Below are 18,719 nucleotides of genomic sequence, written 5' to 3'. Positions count from 1 at the left end.
AATTTATTATGCTGACATGGCACAGGGCAGTGACAAAGAGTCATGGAAAACACTGTCTCCCTCTGGAAATCCCACCCACAGAGTGGAGGCATACATTCAGTCTTCAGCATTAAAAAAGCTGTGGAAGCAATAGCCTTTTCATTCAGGCAGTGGGAAGAGGAGGGCAGATTGAAAAATGTTGTTTGATAGATCTCAAAGGGAAATATCAAAGTAAGAGTGAAAAAGAAAGGCAACCCCAAAGTAAATCACCGTAATGTGATCCCATCATTGTCCTACGATGGTATAGACATATATTAGAATAGAAACTATTTTAAGCGTATTTATTTTGAGGGGGGGAAGGGGCAGAGAGAGAGAATCCCAAGCAGGGCTTGAACTCACAAACTGTGAGATCATGACCGGAGCGGTAATCAAGAGTCAATCAACCCAACCGACTGAGCCATCTGAGTGCCCCGAGAATAGAAACTATTTTAAAAGCAGGTTTTACAAAGGAGTTTATTGACATGGCAATATTTCATGTGCCTCCGCTAATTTAATGATATGTTGCCCTACATCTTCCTGTGTTAGGTGAAGTCCCAAATCTTCTGTTACAAATCTGTAAGTGGTTTCCTTGCTTTTGCAGTAACTACACATTGCACTAAAACCCTTTTCAGTTAAATATATGTTTGGAAATGCTCTAATCTAGACAGAATGCATAGAGTGGGGAAATTATCCAGTCATTTCAAGATTTTGTCTTTATTCTAGTCAGGCTTCTCTTCCCCAGAAACCATCTCCTAAATTACTGGGCCTTTGGCATAACGTCTCTGAAAACTTCTCAGTATTACATGTAGAAAAGTATGACTGATTTGTATTTGTTTGGGGTTGAGTTTGACAGGGCAGGTGACGATTCTTCACTGATGGGGTAGCACCCTCAGCCCCCACACGGTAAATTGCAGGGCCCTTGTCAGGGGATGTAGCAACTCAAAGCCATCCTTACAGATTTACTAAATGCCTTCTGAGGCTTCCATCCTCAAAGCACTGTGGTCCCTGGGCCAGAAGCAGCATCTGGGAGTCTGTTGGAAATGCAGAATCTGAAGCCTTGAACTAGACCTATGGGTGGGAATGTGTGTTTTAACAAGTTCCCCAGGAGATTCAAAGGCACACTGAACGCCTGGGAAGCACTCCTCTGGGGGGCAGTGCTGACCCCATTAGAAATACTGACCAAACCCAACCTTACCGGTGTCTCCAATGGGCCCACCAAGGTCAAAGGTCGGTCACCTGTATTTTTTGCTCCTCTTCCTGTCACTGAGTTACTTGAGGACAAGACGGGTTTGGGATTCTTCTCTCGGATCTGCACGCAGCCGCCAGCACAGAGACGCGTACACAGCTGTGGCCCTAAAAAATCCCGTTGTCTGTATTCCCTCAGGGCTGAATCCTCCTTTTAACCAGAAAAAAACAAGTTCCATTACTCCTCCGTAGAAGCACAAGCAATAGATCCCCAGCACTCACTGGGACTGAGTTTCAACACCGGTGTTTTGTAAATTTCACTGCCAGCCTGCCTAAGACCAGTTTTTGAATGAAGAGCAACTGTCTCCCTCCCCACTCCCTCTGCCAGTAAGCTGCTGTGGTGGGCTTCACTCTCAGAGAAAGAAGAAATAAAAGCAACCCCCCCACCCCAGTTGTTCTATGATAACTACAGAGATGATAGATGCTGTTGCATGCAGACTCAGGCAGAAGATACATAAATAGCAACATGAAAAAGCAGGGAAAGGAGCTTCCCTGTGACAAGAGGTTCCAGTGGGAGATCCTTTTGCTGAGGTGTGATTTAAAAGGTCAGATTCAGGGTTGCCTGGGTGGCTCAGTCAGTTAAGTATCCTAAGAGTCCAACTCTTGATTTCAGCTCAGGTCATGATCTCAGGGTTCGTGAGTTCGAGCCCCACATTGGGCTCTGTGCTGACATCACAGAGCCTGCTTGGGATTCTGTCTCCCTCTCTCTGCCCCTCCCCTGCTTGTGTTCTCTTTCTCTCTCAAAAATGGATAAACAAACTTTAAAAGGTCAGATTCATATGTGGAGCTTGAGAAACTTAACAGATGAGCAGGGGGAAAGGGAAGGGGAAAAAATAGTTTCAAACAAAGAGGGAGGCAAACCATAAGAGACTCTTAAATACAGAGAACAAACTGAGGGTTGATGGGGGAGGAGGGGAAAATGGGTGATGGGCATGGAGGAGGGCACTTTTTGGGATGAGCACTGAGTGTTGTATGTAAGCAATGAGTCACAGGAATCTACCCCCAAAGCCAAGAGCACACTGTATACACTGTTATGTTAGCTGACTTGACAATAAATTATATTTTTTAAAAAAAAGTGTGTTAAAAAAAAAAAGTCAGATTCAGTGACCTACGAACTCCTGGCCCATCCCCCCCATCCTATCTAGTGGAATGCTAACCCCCTGAGTGAGTGTCCCAGCTGGGGGTGAGGGGAGGCCAGCTGAGCCACCAGTAGAATGGCCAAGCTTGAGAAAAGCTGAGCTGGGAGCAGCAAAGGGGAGAGGAGACTTCCTTCAACCCACCTTTCAACCCGAGCCCACAGCCTACAGAGCTGCAGTCACCATCAGCTTCATCCCCCACCCCCTGCTGTGGGCAGAAGGATGGCTCAATACCTTAGCCCACAGTCTCCACTTCCGGACCCTCACTTCCTTCCTTCATCAAGCAATGATAAAGACCCAAGGCAACTGGAAACCACCCACCCTGTTCCCCCACTGCAGTGAATTCATTTCTTTGATCACATTCAGGCCCCAGCCCGACACATCATGCCATTCCAATACCACATTTCCCAGATGGCACTGCAGCTTCCTGTTGACATGTCCTAACTGGGCTCCAAGGACCAAGGTGTGGCTCACCCCTCTTATCTCTCACATCTGGCACCGTGCCTCACATTCAGAAGTCGTAGTGTAAATATTTGGGGACTGAAAGAGTAAAGGGGGCAATAGGGCCAATTACAGTGCGACAGACCAAAAAGGCTGAGCCATCACCTTTGTTAGGAGAACAAAAACGCATTCTCATTATAAGCCTTCTTTGGGGCATGTCACCAACTGGCCCATTTTCAGAGCTGCTCTCTTACCTCTGTCATGACCATCATCACCATGCCACCACTAACAGCAAACTTAAAAGGTAAAAGGTATAACTGTAAATCACACTTTTTTTTAAGACCCTGGAGGCAGTGTAATAATTAGCTAAAGCATCAGGTTCTAGAGGCAGAGAAATTCGTAGGTTCAAATACTCCTTCTACAAAGCATAAGTCATGAATCTTTGTCAAATGATTTCACTCTGATACTGTTTCCTTGTCTATAAAATGCAAATGGGAATCCCACATCCTCATGGGGTTCTGGTGAGACAGTACATGTGACAGAATGAGCCTTTTGACTGTCATTTGACATTTTTATCCTTGGTCCCCAAGCAGCCACCCAGGCTGTGCTAAAACAAATAGTGAGTAGGGTTTCTTCCCTTCCACTCTGGGATAAAATGGCATGGACATAACAAGGCAGGGCTGCACACCCAAGTGCCTAGACAAGTAACACAGGAAAGCCCACTTGTCATGTGCAAATGAAACAGAATCACATCCACACAGAAATCTACCCTCTTCTTTTCTTCTTGAAAAAGACTCCCTTTGTGGGGGAGGGGGCGCCTGGAGGGGTCAGTTTGTTGAGCCTCTGACTCTTGATTTTGGCTCAGGTCATGATCTCATGGTTCATGTGATCAAGCCCCATGTCAGGCTTCATGCTTAAGATTCTCTCTCTCCCTCTGGCCTCCCTACCCTCCAAAAAAGAAAAAAAAAGAAGAAGAAAAAAAAGATGACAAATTGGGGGGTGGGGATAAGGGTTGGGAAAATGTCCAAACCAGTGGTCAGCATATGGTTATTAGAACCCAGTGTTTCCAGTCCTCTTGACAATTCATAGACATTTCAGAATTTTTAAGGTACATTTAGGTACAATACAAAATGGCAATCTTACCCATTGCAGCATTACTTGTAATAAATGCCAAATGACTGAAAACAACCTGTGTCCATCAGCAGGGGACTGGTTGAGTAAATTAGGGTACATCCCTACAATGAAGTACTATGTCCCTTTTAAAAAAATGATGGGAAAGCTCTAAACATACTAATAGAAAAAGAGCGCCAAGATAAGTTAAGTGAAGGGAAAAAAAAGCAAGGTTAAAAAGAAGTGTGTATAGTGAGAAAAAACAGGATGGAGACATAAGATATATTTGTAATGACTTATATTTGCAAAATGAAACTCTAGAAGGATGTATAAAACTAATAAAAGCGGGGGGGGGGGTGCGCCTGGATGGCTCACTCGGTTAGAAGTCTGACTCTTGATTTCAGCTCAGATCATGATCTCATGGTTTTGTGAGATCAAGTCCCACACCTGCTTGGGATTCTCTCTCTGTTAATATTCACCCCTAGCCTTTTGTGTGTTTCTATCTTGTCACCCTGAATGAGGTCACTTAGTGTTCCAGGGTAAATTCCAATAAAGACATGGTGAAGCCCTAACCCCCAGGACCTCCAGTGGGAGCTGATTTCGAAACAGGGTCATTGCAGATGTCACTAGCTAAAATGAGGTTGTACTGGAATAGGGTGGGCCCCTAATCCAGTATGACTGGTGTATTTATAAGACAGTCACATGAAGATAGACACACAGGGAGAAAGCCATGTGACAATGAAGGTGGAGCGTGAATTATGTGGCTACAAGCCACAAAATGCTAACGATTGCGAACAAACAACCAGAAGCTGGGTAGAGGCATGGAAGGATTCCCTTACAGGTTAGGGAGGGAGCATGGCCTTGCCACACCTTGACACTGGGTTTCAATCCCCCAGAACTCTGATATAATAAATTTCTGCTGTTTTAAGTCACCCTGTTGGTGGTACTTTGTTATGGCTGCCATAGGAAATAAATACACTCCGGCCAGCTCAAGTGACAGAGCCATCTGACACTGTTCCATCTCAGTAGGGGCTCGGTAGACACAGAGGGCAACTCTGTCCCAGTGAATGAAAACTTTAGGACCTTGGCTGATCAAGTTTTATTGCATAGGTATGCAACAAAAACTCAGTTCGTCAATAACTACTGAGTACTGACCTTGTGAAGAACATAGGAAAAAGAAAATGTTCTCTATCTGCCCTCAGGGAGTTGACAATGTGATTGAAGATGTCAGACAGACACAAAAAATATAATACATATATATATATATAGAGAGAGAGAGAGAGAGAGAGAAAGAGACAGAGACAGAGACAGAGAGACAGAGAGAGAGGGAGACACACACACACATGCACATTATATACATATATATACACACATACACATTATATATATATATAATACATATATGTAATATAACACAATACATTTCATATCGGCCAAATAAGCATGATCTCACCCCCCAGTGGATGCCACAGAAGTCACTCCCAACTAAATCCCACTGGATGCTGTCTGGCCTCAATCTTCCACTTTATTTCATTTTAGCTGCTCTGACATGTGTGTCCGGAAGACCTGGGAAAGTGTTGGAATGTCAGGCTAGTAGACAATTTCTAGAAGCTGTCACCACTGCTCCTGGCCTAAAACCCAAACCTCTTGCCCACTGCGGATGCCCACTGCTGTCCATGATCACTGTCTGCTACCCCTCAGTTTCTTATCAGCTCCCTTTTCCTGTTCAAAGAGGAAGACCATGAACAATAAGCCTACTCTACACTTATCTACAAATCTGATATGCAGGAAACACAAAATCCAGGTGGTCTGGGGGTCTGCTTCGGGAGGTCACCTAGAAGAGGTTTTAAGAGGGGCTACAGAAAATCAGAGACCCTTAGCAAAGATACTGTCATCTGCATCATCACTCAAAACCTTTGCTTATTTGTCCCAGCCACCTGGCAGGTTCCCACTATACCTGCCTCTAGGAACCTCCGGTCCTTACCAGAAGGAAGCCTTGCATCCGCTTCCACGCCTGGGGTCGGGGAGGCAGCACACAGGACTGAGCTCTCCTGGAGCTCTCTCTGAAGCCCAGGCCTCCGGGTTGGGCTGCTCTGAGACGAAGAGACGTGGCAGTGGGAGTGCCAGGTGGACACCCAGGCAGGGCTCATGAGGAAAAGTGGCAAGTGGCTGAGGCTCCACCCTTGACAAGCAGCCTGATGACCTGACTTTGGCTCCAGGCCAGTCCCCTGAGGGGCAGCTGTGGTCAGGGTATGACCTGCAGGTCGAACAGACAGAGGAAAGGTCTTTTCACTTTGACTTCACGTAATTCATTATAGATTCTCAGAGTAGAAAAGGCCTTTGAAGTCACTTAGTTTTTAGCCTGTTGCTTATCAAATGAACTTCCAGATGGGCTTTGAGTCTGGCTTTGAAGCAGACATCACTGCTTGCCTCAGCAACATCCATCTCTCCCTTGCTCCTTTCCAACAGAACTCCAATTGTGTTACCTCTCAGCATAGGCGACCTATGCCCAGCTCAGGGGCCCTATCCAGTCAGAACACATGCAGGCCCCTTGCCTGTGGGCAAGTTTGGGATGGGTATGTCACTCCCTCTGGTCACGGAAACATGAGAGGGGCCTCCTGAGGATGTTTCTGGAAATGTTTTCCTGGCTCTTAAAAAGAGAGATGCAGCAACCTCTTCCTCTGCTGGATGTTGTCTTGTCCAGCCACACGGTGACCTTCTACAACTACGTTGTGACCATAATGCATAAGCATAAGGGAAGAATGGAGAAAGAAAGAACCCAGGTCCTTGATGATATCATTGAACCAACCACTGGACTAATCAGCCCTGATGTCACTCCCCCACCTTCAGACTTCTCATTATACAAGTAATAAATACCCCTGTTGTTTATGTTCACTGAAATGGGTTTTGGAGTTTTGTTTTTACTGCCTACAGCTAAGATGATCCTAAGTGATGTGCGTTCAGACATTCCTGGAACCACAGGACCATATTTCTGAAGCACAATCTCACCATACTGACTATAGCTTCCCAAACTTCCACATCATTCTCTTCCCACCTTTTCTTTTTTTTCTTTTTTATTTATTTTTGAGAGAGAGAGAGAGTGCAAGCAGAGGAGGGGCAGAGAGAGAGGGCGACACAGAATCTGAAGCAGGCTCCAGGCTCTGAGCTGTCAGCGCAGAGCCCGGCAGAGGGCTCGAACTCATGGACTACGAGATGACAACCTGAGCTTAGGTCTACACTTAACCGACTGAGCCACCCAGGCACCCCATCTTCCCACCTTTTCTTGGTAGTCCATCATCTCCCCAGACTTGACACATTTGGCCATCTTTTCAATACAGTAATCAATTCTACAGTATATGCCAATTCGGTCATTTAATTAATTAGACATTTTGAGTTCCCTATGACATTCCAGACAGGGACTCAAAAATGAAGCCTTGAGGGGTACCTGGTGGGTGAGACCCACCCCTGGCAAGGAGGTTAAGTACCATGTGGCAAGCACATGGTAGGATGTGCACACTGGGCATGGAAGACCTCAGGGTAGGCAGTGCTAGCAAAAGCACCATGGAAAAGAAACTAATTCCTGAGGGAAGAGTAGAAGATGGTGAGCAGAAAGACCTTCACAACCAAGGATACGAATAATGATGAAAATATAATAAACAATGATGGCGGTGAACATTTCCTGAGCGCTTACAGCAAACCAGGCACTGACTATTTTTTAGTGCTTTCTGAGTATTAACTCAGTTAGTCCTCCACCAAAGCCTATTAGGTAGCTCATATTATTAGCCTCATTTTATGGAAAAGCAAAGTGAGGCATGGAGAGGCTGATATAGGAAGTGAGAGGCAGAGGCAGGATTTCATTCCTGGCGCCAATGCTCCCAGGCTCATACTCTTGACTCGTCTACATCAGTGATTCTCACAACGGTCACCAGAACAACAGCACCAGAAGCCCCTGGGAACCTGTTACAAATTCAGATCTTGGGCCTCATTTCAGACTTACGGAAGCAGAACCTCTGGAGGTGGTTCCAGAATCTCTGGAGGTGAGATCCAGCATGCTGTGTTTAATAAGCCTTCTGTGTCATTCTGGAAGCCCCATAATGTTTGAGAACCCCTGACTGACACCATAAACACATGATGAGAAAGGATGGCACGTTCAGAATGTTCAGAGGAAGAGGGATGTTGGGAAGAGAAGCAAAGTCAGCAGGGAAAATGGGGTAAATCTGAAGAACCCTGCAGGTTAGCCTAAGGAGAATGGGCGTTATGGTATAGGCATTTTGAATGAAGGTGGGAGGTGAGGCAGAGAAGTGGCATGATTGAGCTTTGTTCTTTGGGGCAAGATCTCTGCACTGGTGTTAGGAATGGACCGGAGGGGAAACGGCCAGAAGGTGGAAGCCCAGGTAAGAGCAGGGGTTGCACTAAGCTGGTGGTAGTGCACAGAAACAGGGATGCAAGAGGAGAATGTAAGAGACAGGCTGTGATAACGGCTGGACATGGGATACAGTGTTTGCAGAGTTATCCAGGATGCCTCCACAGCTTCTAGCTTCAGAAGTTAGGTCGGTGGAGAAAGTGTTTAGCTAGACTGGAAATGCTGGAGAAGGAACAAGTCTGGCAGGGAAGATAATTAAGCACATTTAGGAAACGTGAATACTGAGGTATCTGTGGCATATCGGGATGAAGGTATTTCAAAATACAATGAGAAAGAAAGGGGTGGGGTCCAGGCTGGACACATAGGTTTGGGGTTCACCTGAATAAATGTGATACCCGAGACCACGATAAAGTTAAGGCTGATCACAGATTGTGTAGGAAGGAAAAGAGTGAAGGTTGGATTCATGCAGGATGCTAACATTTAAGGGACTCTGGAGCAAGTGAGCAAAGGAGACTCAGAAGAAGAACTTAGAGAGGCAGAAGAAAATAAAGGAAAGAATGTTGTCTCAGAATCCAAGGACGAGAAAAGTTGGAGAATGTCTAAAGAAGCAGAGGGTTGACAATGGCTTCCAATGAGGAAGTGTCAAGTGTCAAGACTGAGAAGAAAGACTGGATTTAGCAATGGGGAGGTCACAGGTGAACTCAGAAAGAGCAGTCCCAGTGGAGGGATAGAGGCAGAAGCCAGATTCGTTCATAGACTTATTCTCTAGAGAAGCAATATCTACCATACTCCAGCCAGGCGTTGTACTTTGTGTTGGAGATATAGTGACAAGCAGGACACACATGAATCCAACCCCCAGCAGGTGGTGAGGGAAGACACACAATGAACAGACATGACAAAAATAATGATGGAATCACAAGTGAGGGAAGTGGCTCTGATGAAGACATGAAGACATACAGAATGCTTGCTCTAGGGAGTGGAAAGCAACAGCACTAGCAGAGACAGAAGATGAGGGAAAGGAAGGGATGTTTAAGGTGAGTTCCCCAAGACGAACAGGAGTGAGCCAGGGAAGAGGATGGAGAGCGGGGACAAGGAGCAGCCCCTGCAAACACCCTCAAGGAGAAAGAGCTCTCATGTGTTCAGGAAATGGAAGGAAATGGAAGTGAAGAGAACAATTTTAACATGGCAGGGAGTGGCCAGGGATGCGGGATGAAGGGGCTCTGGGGGCCGGGTTAGGGATCTGGGACTTCATCCAAGCAGTTTTAGTAAATCACTGATATTGTAGTCTAAAAGTTTGGGACAGTCACAATCTGATTTGTTTTTTAAAATATAACTTTGGCCAACTTGTGGGGAATAGAATGGGTAAGGGAAAGATGGAATGGTGAGTGGATGTACCGAAAGCAGGTGGGGGAATATTATAGCCCAGGTGAGAGATGGTAGTGTCCTGGACCAAGGTGGGAGATTCTAGAACTTCTTAGAAGGTGGGATCAGGAGGACTGAGGGATTGGATATGGTAAATAGGGAGGGGGGTTGAGGCCAGCTTGTGCTCTATGGTCCTCTCTATGTCCATTTTGGATACTCCCAGAGGATCACTGAGCTGGAGTAACATGTGCCCCTGAATTCCAAACAGAGACAAGACCAAGCCCCAGTGGCTCTCCATGACTCATAGCAGCAATTGGGAGACAAGTCTTACCCAGCCTCCTCTCCTCAGGGTGCCTCTAACCCCTTAGAGATAAAATGATCCCTCAGATAGGAGGTCTCTTGAAAACCTCCTCATCTTGTTTGCTTGTACTACTTCTGAGGTCATGTCCTTGGGGGGTGGGGCACAGAGCAGAACAAGCCTCCATCACTCTACCACTTGGGCTGGAAAGCCATGCTGGCTGGCTTCTCATTAAGGCACACATGCACTGTTCAGGGTGTTCATAAACTACATTCAGTACAGTGTGGACAATTCTAGGTCCCAGAGGCCAATCTCCATTGGGTTACTCTTCCCACTCATAATTTGCCATTTTGTTTTTTTTTTTTTTAGGTAGGCTTTGCACCCAGGGTGGAGCCCAACACAAGACTTGAACTCACAACACTGAGATCAAGACCTGAGCTGAGATCATGAATTGGACGCTTAACTGGCTGAGCCACTCAGGTGCCCCAATTTTGTCAATTCTTTTTAACAGAATTTCTTTCTTCATATATACATAATTTATTGTCAGGTTAGCTAACATACAGAGTACACAGTGTGCTCTTGGCTTCAGGAGTAGATTCCCATGATTCATCACTTAGATACAACAGCCAGTACTCATCCCAACAAGTGCCATCCTCAAATAAATATTCTAAACTTCTTTTTCTGGCATTATAGTAGGCTAAGTACTTTGACCACCACCACCACCCCACCCTTGCACTAAAAACAATGGAAAAATCTTGTACAAAATACATTTTTTAAAAATATATCTCTAAGAGCATGATGAGCTGGCAAGAGAAGAAGGAATTCACTGGTCAGGGACTTCTGCAGATAATGGAATATCTGGGCTCTGTGCTGACAGCTCAGAGCCTGGAGCCTGCTTCCGATTCTGTGTCTCCCTTTCTCTCTGTTCCTCCCTTGCTCATGTCTGTCTCTCTCTCTCAAAAATAAATAAAGATTAAAAAAAATTAAATTCATATAATAGGGATACCTGGCTGGCTCAGTTGGTAGAGCATGAGACTCTTGATCTCAGGGTTGTAAGGTCAAGTCCCATGTTGGGTGTAAAGATTACTTAAAATAAAATGTTTTTAAAAAATTCATATGGGGCGCCTATGTGGCTTAGTCAGTTAAGCATCTGACTCTTGGTTTCAGCTCAAGTCATGATCTTGTGGGAACTGGAGCCTTGCATCGGGCTTCTTGCTGACCCTGCAGAGCCTGCTGAGATTCATATTCTCTCTGTCTCTCTCTGTCCCTCTCTCTCTCTCAAAATAAATAAATAAAATTTAAAAATTCACATAATAATACCACTTATACAAGGCTGTTGTGAGGAATAAATGAGCAGACACATACAAATGCTCTCAACATAGCTTCTGCCTCCAGAAGATGTAAAATAAATCCTAATTTCCTATCTCTTCAAAATGTAATAAATAAACAAGGAAGGAAGACACTGTTAGCAACAGAGAATTACTGCCTCTGCTTCAGGTGGAAGATACAATTCTGGCACTTTGTCACAGCATATGAATCTGCACTACAGAGCTGATGCTTAGCAGCTGTTTCCTTGTTATCTTTTCAGTATCAAGCCCAATATCTTCCAAACAAATATGATATCTCTATTTTTAAAATACTGCATGTGCACACACACACGTTCCAGGGATATGTACACTTTGGATTTCCATTTAACTCACAATTGTAAGATAACCTACGTTCGCAGTTTTAAGAGATCATAAAAAATGTGTTTGTCCATCCATAGGGCAAAATGGTTCATTCCACCTGCTTCCCTGTCCCAGGGCTCTTCTGACAACCAGGAGACAGCAGGAGGCACACAGATGACCCCTCTGCTGCAGCTTCTGCACCCCTGTCCCCATGCTGAGACACTCTCCCTGACTCCATCCTGGACTTCACTTTGTTTCACAAGGACTACGAAAGAAGAGAAAAGGCAGTTAAGAAAAGTTAGCTTAGACCCTTTGAAGTTCTCTGCCTAATTTTCATTTGGCAACAATCTAGAAGGCAGCGGGGGGGGGGGGTGATAGGGAGTGGGGGTGGACAAAACCAGGGAGGGGATAGGGACACCTGGGTGGCTCAGCCAGTTGAGCATCTGACTTTGGCTCAGGTCAAGATCTTGTGGTTCTTGAGTTCGAGCCCCGTATGGTTCAAGCCCTGTGCTGGGCTTGCTGCTGTAAACGCAGAACCTGCTCTAGATCCTCTGTCCCTCTCCTGTGCACATGCGCTCTATCTCAAAAATAAACATTAAGGAAAAGAAAAAACAAACAGGGAAGGGAAGGACAAATCCAGAACCAATCTTCCCTTGATTGTGTCAAGGAAACAACTAACACCAGTCCTGAAGTCCTAAGACCTGGGCTGGCATCCTTACTCTTCCATTTGTTCCCATGTGTCCTTAGTCAAGCCACTGAACCTCTCTGATTTTATTCTCCTCACCTGTAAATTGGAGGCAGTAATTATATCATATTTGGAGAGCATCTTACAATTTACTAAGTGTTTCCATAGGCATCATTTCATTTAACATGCACAGTGGAGCATACAACACCCAGCATTATAATCACCTCACTGCTCTGCTGTGAAGATTTAAAAGCGGAGCATGGGACTGCTGTGCAAACAGCAAAGAGCTTGGTCCGCAGGAAGGATCATCGTCAGCATACTGGTCTTAGCTTGTTGGGAGTCGGGGATCTGTAGTCCAAACATCTGCATTTGAATTCTGATTCTACACTTATTACCCGGATGACCTTGAGCAGGTGGCTTGGCTTCCACCTTCCTCACCTCTAAGCTAAGGATGAGAGTAATAGTCCTGTCTCGTAACTCAGGTACATGGGAGGCACTCAGTGAATGAGAACTTGAATCTACACCAAGTGAAGCTGACAGGTGTCTGACCACACACACCTGCACCCGCAGCCAGGCACCATGCTCCATCCTTTCTTCTCCACAGCTACCTCTACTCTCTATACCCCTGGGCAAATATTTGTGAAGGAAGGGCAGGAGCTCCGGATATCAGGATGTACTGTGGATCGTTTCTTACAGACGACAAAGCCTCAGATTAACACCTCTATTTGTGGGGCATCTCCATGCTGTTGCGGATGAAACGGAACCCGGGCTCCCCGAGGCGCCAGTCAGCCTGGACCCTTCCCATTTCTGCCTGAGAGTCCTGCAAGCTGGGAGCTCTGGACTCTGGTCACTGGCCAAGCTCACCCTATTGGTAAATGGCACTGAGGCCTGAGCCGATTCCCCACGGACCTATTTTAAAGACCTACAAAGCAAATGGTCAATTTAGCTCAGTCTGGTGAATGGATGGGGACTACTTGGCTGCAAAAAAAATATAAGCAGCCTCCATTTAAAAGGTTTTATCCTTGTAAAGTGGTTTCCCATTGTTACTGCTTCATTCTACTGTTCACAACATGCCTAAGAGATGTGACGGGCATGGGGCCATCAGTGGGGTGGGTGGCTGAGGCCAATAACAGTGAGCAAGTGCCACAAACTTGCTGCCAAGTATAACTGCTCCGCTTGAGCTTTCTGGTCTTACCCGACTGCCTGCTTCCACTCCGGGGGCCAGATCCTAAGAGAACTACATCCTAAGAGAACCCCATTAGGACTTCCATCAGACTGGTATTTGCATTCAGGGGGACATGAGGCGTGACTCTGTCACTCAGCTTGTGTCTTAAGCTACAGAAGAAAACACGCTCAGGAGCATTACTTAGGCCCAATCAGCCTGGAGTTTATAGGCTAACGGCCCTGAGCAGTGGCGTGGACACATGTGTTCCGTGGGTGAGGACAAGACAGTCAGCCATGACCGTCACTGTGCTAGTTAACATCTCTTTCTAAAGTCCTCTGGGACAGCCTGGCCCTGACTTTGCAGCTGCAGACAGCATGGCATGGCTGTGTGGTGCGTGAACTAGTAAGGGACCCAGGCAGGTAGGGGCAGAAAGGATGGTAAAGGCTGTTGCCAGGCCTCAGGTGTGCCCCACAACTAGGCTGAAAAGAAATCAGGCAGCAGACATGAAAGAAGCCAATGGTGGGCTATTGTTAAAGGAGTTATCACCTGGGCTTCTCCTCTCTGTCTGTTTTGGGTAGCTTTCCTGGTGGATTACTTTGTACAAAGAGTGTGAGTCTCTGTGGGTGGCCCTGCCTGCTTCCACTCTACAGCCCTATAGAACCTTCTGCGTGGTTCTAACACATCTCCATCCTAATGGAGCATGGTCCATATAACACAGGTTTGCACCCATGCAGAGCCTAGAACCCTCCGAGTGCAGACACACATGTGCCCAGGCAGGACAGGCTGTGCTGAATTCTATACAACATCTCTGTCCACGTGAGAGAGGAAGGATCAGAGAGTTCTGGCTCCTAACATTTTTTAGAGGGTAAACTGGGTCGGTAATGGCCAGCAGGAGGAGGAGGTAACCCTTGAAAATATTGGTAGGGTTGGGGCACCTGGGTGGTTCAGTCGGTTAAGCATCCGACTTCGGGTCAGATCATAATCTCATGGTTAATGAGCTCAAGGACCACATCAGGTTCTCTGCTGTCAGCACAGAGCCCGCTTCGGATCCTCTGTCCCCGTCTCTCTCTGCCCCTCCTCCATTCATGCTCAATCTTTCTTCTCTCTCTCTCTCTCTCTCAAAAATAAATTTAAAAACATTAAAAAATTATCGGCAGGGTTAAAGCATGTCTTGTGGGTTTAATTTCCATTCAGAAGGGCCCTTAGACACTGTCTATTAAAATGAACTGAAGGATTCTCATGGAACACTCCTCCCAGGACTCGATGTGGCCACCCATCTGCTGAATTCCACTATCACTGAAAGCCCAGCTCAGTTCTCACCTACACTGTTACGCCTTCTCTAAAGCCCATTTCCTTCCAGAGTACACACTCTGTCTTGCCCTCTTTGTAACAGTCGCCTATGCTGTCAACACAAGTATTAGGGCCTTTGTTCTTTCTGCCAGCACAATGTACTGCACACAGTAGGTGCTTAATCACTACCTGTTGATCCATTTTGTTTAAGTTTTGGGGTTTTGTGGGGGGGGGGGGTGGGGGAGGCTGGCATTAATAATCACTAAAACCACATTCACTTAGCCCCTGAAGTATCCGAAAATTCAGATGTGGTAAGTGGTGTAATGTGATTGTTATTCAGAACAAATTAGAGCTCTTCATTCTATTTCTAACTCCAGCAAATAGGGCTTGCATGTTTAAAAAAATATTTTTAGTTTGCAATGTGTAATTACATAATGGAGGCCTAGTAATTTTTTTTTCATTAACATTCATTTCACTTAGCAGTTCCTTTTTGTGTCTTTGTTTCTGATTCAAGCAGCGGTCCAGTATATTAAAATCACATTCCTTAAAAAATGCTAGAGCAGACTTCTCAATCAGTCCTCCCATCCCTATATTTCTGACTGGCCTGTGCCTGGAGCAGCTTACCTAGTGCCAAGTCAGAGGAATCTGCTCCCATGTTACAGGTGTGTTAACAGAGCTCTGTTATTCAGCAGACCGCACCCCCCAAGGGATTAGCCTTTGCAGGGAGCCTTTCTGATACAGAAGCATCAGCAGCAATGGGGGAGATGTCCTTGATGTAAGTATCTAATCTAGAATTAGATTTGTGAACTCAGACAAGTTATTTAACCACTCTGAGCCTCAGTCCCCTCATCTGTAAAATGGGGATGCTAAGTCCTAGATTAGAAATGGTGCCTGGCACATGGTAGGTACTCAATAAATTATCTTATGCAGGGAGCCCATGTCAAAGTCTGCTGGATACCTTGCTGTTTCTCCAGCTGACTTCATTCCTGGACTTAAGCCACATCTCCCAAAAACGAAACCCTGAGCCCCAAGCAAAGATGAACCCTAGAAATCTGAGTGTGAGGCAACACAGCAGGGGCCAGCAGAGTCCACAGACAGGGTGATGGAAAGCAAGAAGAAAGGTGCCAGACAAAAACAGACACATAGACCAATGGAATAGATAGAGACCCCATAATTGGACCCACAAATGTATGGCCAACTAATCTTTGACAAAGCAGGAAAGAGTATCCAATGGAAAAAAGAGTCTCTTCAGCAAATTGTGCTGGGGGAACTGGACAGCAACATGCAGAAAGATGAAACTAGACCACTTTCTTACACCATACACAAAAATAAACTCAAAATGGATGAAGGTCCTGAATGTAAGACAGGAAACCATCAAAACCCTAGAGGAGAAAGCAGGAAAAAAAACCTCTTTGACCTCAGCCACCACAATTTCTTACTCAACACATCTCCAAAGGCAAGGGAATTAAAAGCAAAAATGAACTATTGGGACTTCATCAAGATAAAAAGCTTCTGCACTGCAAAGGAAACAATCAACAAAACTAAAAGGCAACCGACAGAATGGGAAAAGATATTTGCAAATGACATAACAGATAAAGGGCTAGTATCCAAAATCCATAAAGAACTCACCAAACTCTACACCCAAAAAACAAATAATTCCGTGAAGAAATGGGCAGAAGACAGGAATAGACACTTTTCTAAAGAAGACATCCAGATGGCCAACAGGCTCATGAAAAGATGCTCAACATCACTCCTCATCAAGGAAATACAAATCAAAACCACACTGAGATGCCACCTCATGCCAGTCAGAGTGGCTAAAATGAACAAATCAGGAGACTATAGATGCTGGCAAGGATGTGGAGAAATGGGAACCCTCTAGCACTGTTGGTGGGAATGCAAACTGGTGCAGCCGCTCTGGAAAACAGTGTGGAGGTTCCTCAAAAAATTAAAAATAGATCTACCCTATGACCCAGCAATAGCACTGCTAGGAATTTACCCAAGGGATACAGGAGTGCTGATGCATAGGGGCACTTGTACCCCAATGTTTATAGCAGCAATCTCAACAATAGCCAAATTATGGAAAGAGCCTAAATGTCCATCAACTGATGAACAAAGAAGATGTGGTTTATAGATACAATGGAATACTACTTGGCAATGAGAAAGAATAAAATCATGCCATTTGCAGCAATGTGGATGGAACTGGAGGTTTTATGCTAAATGGAAGAAGTCAGTCAGGGAAAGACAGATACATGTTTTCACTCATATGTGGATCTTGAGAAACTTAACAGAAGACCATGGCGGGGAGGGGAAAAAACTAGTTACAAACAGAGAGGAAAGAAGGCAAACCATAAGAGGCTCTTAAATACAGAGAACAAACTGAGGGTTGATGGGGGGTGGGGGAGAAGGGAAAGTGGGTGATGGCCATTGAGGAGGGCACTTGTTAGGATGAGCACTGAGTGTTGTATGGAAGCCAATTTGACAATCAATTATTTTTTACAAAATAATAAGTCATTTAGTACAGAAAAAAAAAAAAAAAAAAGGAGGAGGAGGAGGAGGAGAGGAGGAGGAGGAGGAGAAAGGTGCCAAAGAGACACACACTGCAAAAGATAAAAATGCTGGAAAGAATGTCTGCTGAAGAAACAGGAAATACATTCTGGCACATTTGTAGTCAGGACAAACATGTTGTAGGGATAAATTACATTGCCCTGAGTAAATGCAGAGTCAGGCTTCATCAGAACACCAAGAGGGGACAGAAAAGCACAACTGCTCGTGATTAAGAATAAGAACTGACATGGTGACCAAATCCCTATGGCCAAAGAGAATTCACCATCTATCTCGCCGTGGGAGGGACCCATGCACGGTCAAAGCTAAACTCGCACTTTATAGTACATGTGTAATTAGTTGAGAAGCTTAATTTAGCAGTTTGGTAAATTCCATTAGCAGTTTATCTATGGTATGTAATTAAGCTATTTACAAGCAAACCCTTTTTGGCTAAAGCCTCCAGTGAGGAATCCTAATGGAAGATGGTTCATGTGACATATACCCAAAGTTTTGCAGATTCTAGAAACCTTCTGGAGTAGACGCTGTGCTTGATTCTATACAATGGCATTCCCATCCAGACGAAGGAGGAAGGTCAGAGAGTCCAGAGTCAATCCCGGCCTCTGGCATTACCATGGCCTCAGGATGTTGCATCTCTGATGCCGCATCCTCATCTCGAAGGATGAATGATAGTAACTACCATAGCGGACCATTGGGAGAAATATATGAGGTGCTGTATAAAGTGCTCAGCACAGAACCCAGCCCAAAGGAGGGTAGTGTCACAGAAGCTCGTGTGGCAGAAACAAAGAGTAAAAAAACAACAACAACACCCCAGCAAGTATCAAGGAAGAGCAGCAAAAAGATTGCCCAAGTGGAGGGGGCATCTGATAGCTAGGCCACTGCGAGAAAGGAAGCTGAGACACAGCAAGATTGGGGAACTCTCTGGGGTCAGGGTTAATACCTCACCGTATCAGTTGGGAAGATGAAGACACGTCTGGTGGTGGTCGTGGTGGCTACACAGCACTGTGAATGCTGTTTTTTTTAAGTTTATTTACTTATTTTTAGTGAGACAGAGAGAGTGTGAGCAGGGGAGGGGCAGAGAGAGAGAGAGAGAGAGAGAGAGAGAGAGAGAGAATCCCAAGCAGGCTTCCCACAGAGCCCAATACGGGGCTCCAACTCACCAAACCGTGAGATCATGACCTGAGTGGAAATCAAGAGTTGGACGCTTAACCGACTGAGCCACCCAGGTGCCCCAACACTGTGAATGTTCTTAATGCCACTGAACTACACACTTAAAAATGGTTAAAATTGTAAATTTTATGTTCTGTATATTTGACTCCAATTAAAAAAAAGACCAAGTTACCAAAAAACAAAAAACAAAAAAACAAAAAAACTCTAAAA

The 18,719-nt window shown here is 45.3% G+C and overlaps 1 protein-coding gene across 2 annotated transcripts in view; it reads right to left on the bottom strand.

The window, feature by feature from the left end:
* The window catches only part of CRACR2A (calcium release activated channel regulator 2A), a 130,743-nt gene that overhangs the window by 106,541 nt on the left and 5,483 nt on the right, over positions 1-18,719 (bottom strand). Inside the window, exon 2 of one of the 2 annotated variants that reach the window (XM_019464815.2) lies at positions 5,935-6,207. The exons of the other annotated variant lie outside the window; for it this stretch is intronic. The gene's annotated coding sequence lies outside the window, so the exon portion shown is untranslated. The remainder of the gene's footprint in view (positions 1-5,934; positions 6,208-18,719) is intronic. 2 annotated transcript variants of the gene reach the window in all.

This window comes from Panthera pardus, unplaced genomic scaffold, assembly GCF_024362965.1.
Source record: "Panthera pardus isolate Hobbes unplaced genomic scaffold, ASM2436296v1 HiC_scaffold_6, whole genome shotgun sequence".
In the NCBI taxonomy this organism is placed as follows: Eukaryota; Metazoa; Chordata; class Mammalia; order Carnivora; family Felidae; genus Panthera; species Panthera pardus.
Note: the sequence above shows the minus strand (reverse complement) of the source record. Positions and strands in the feature narration are given on the sequence as shown.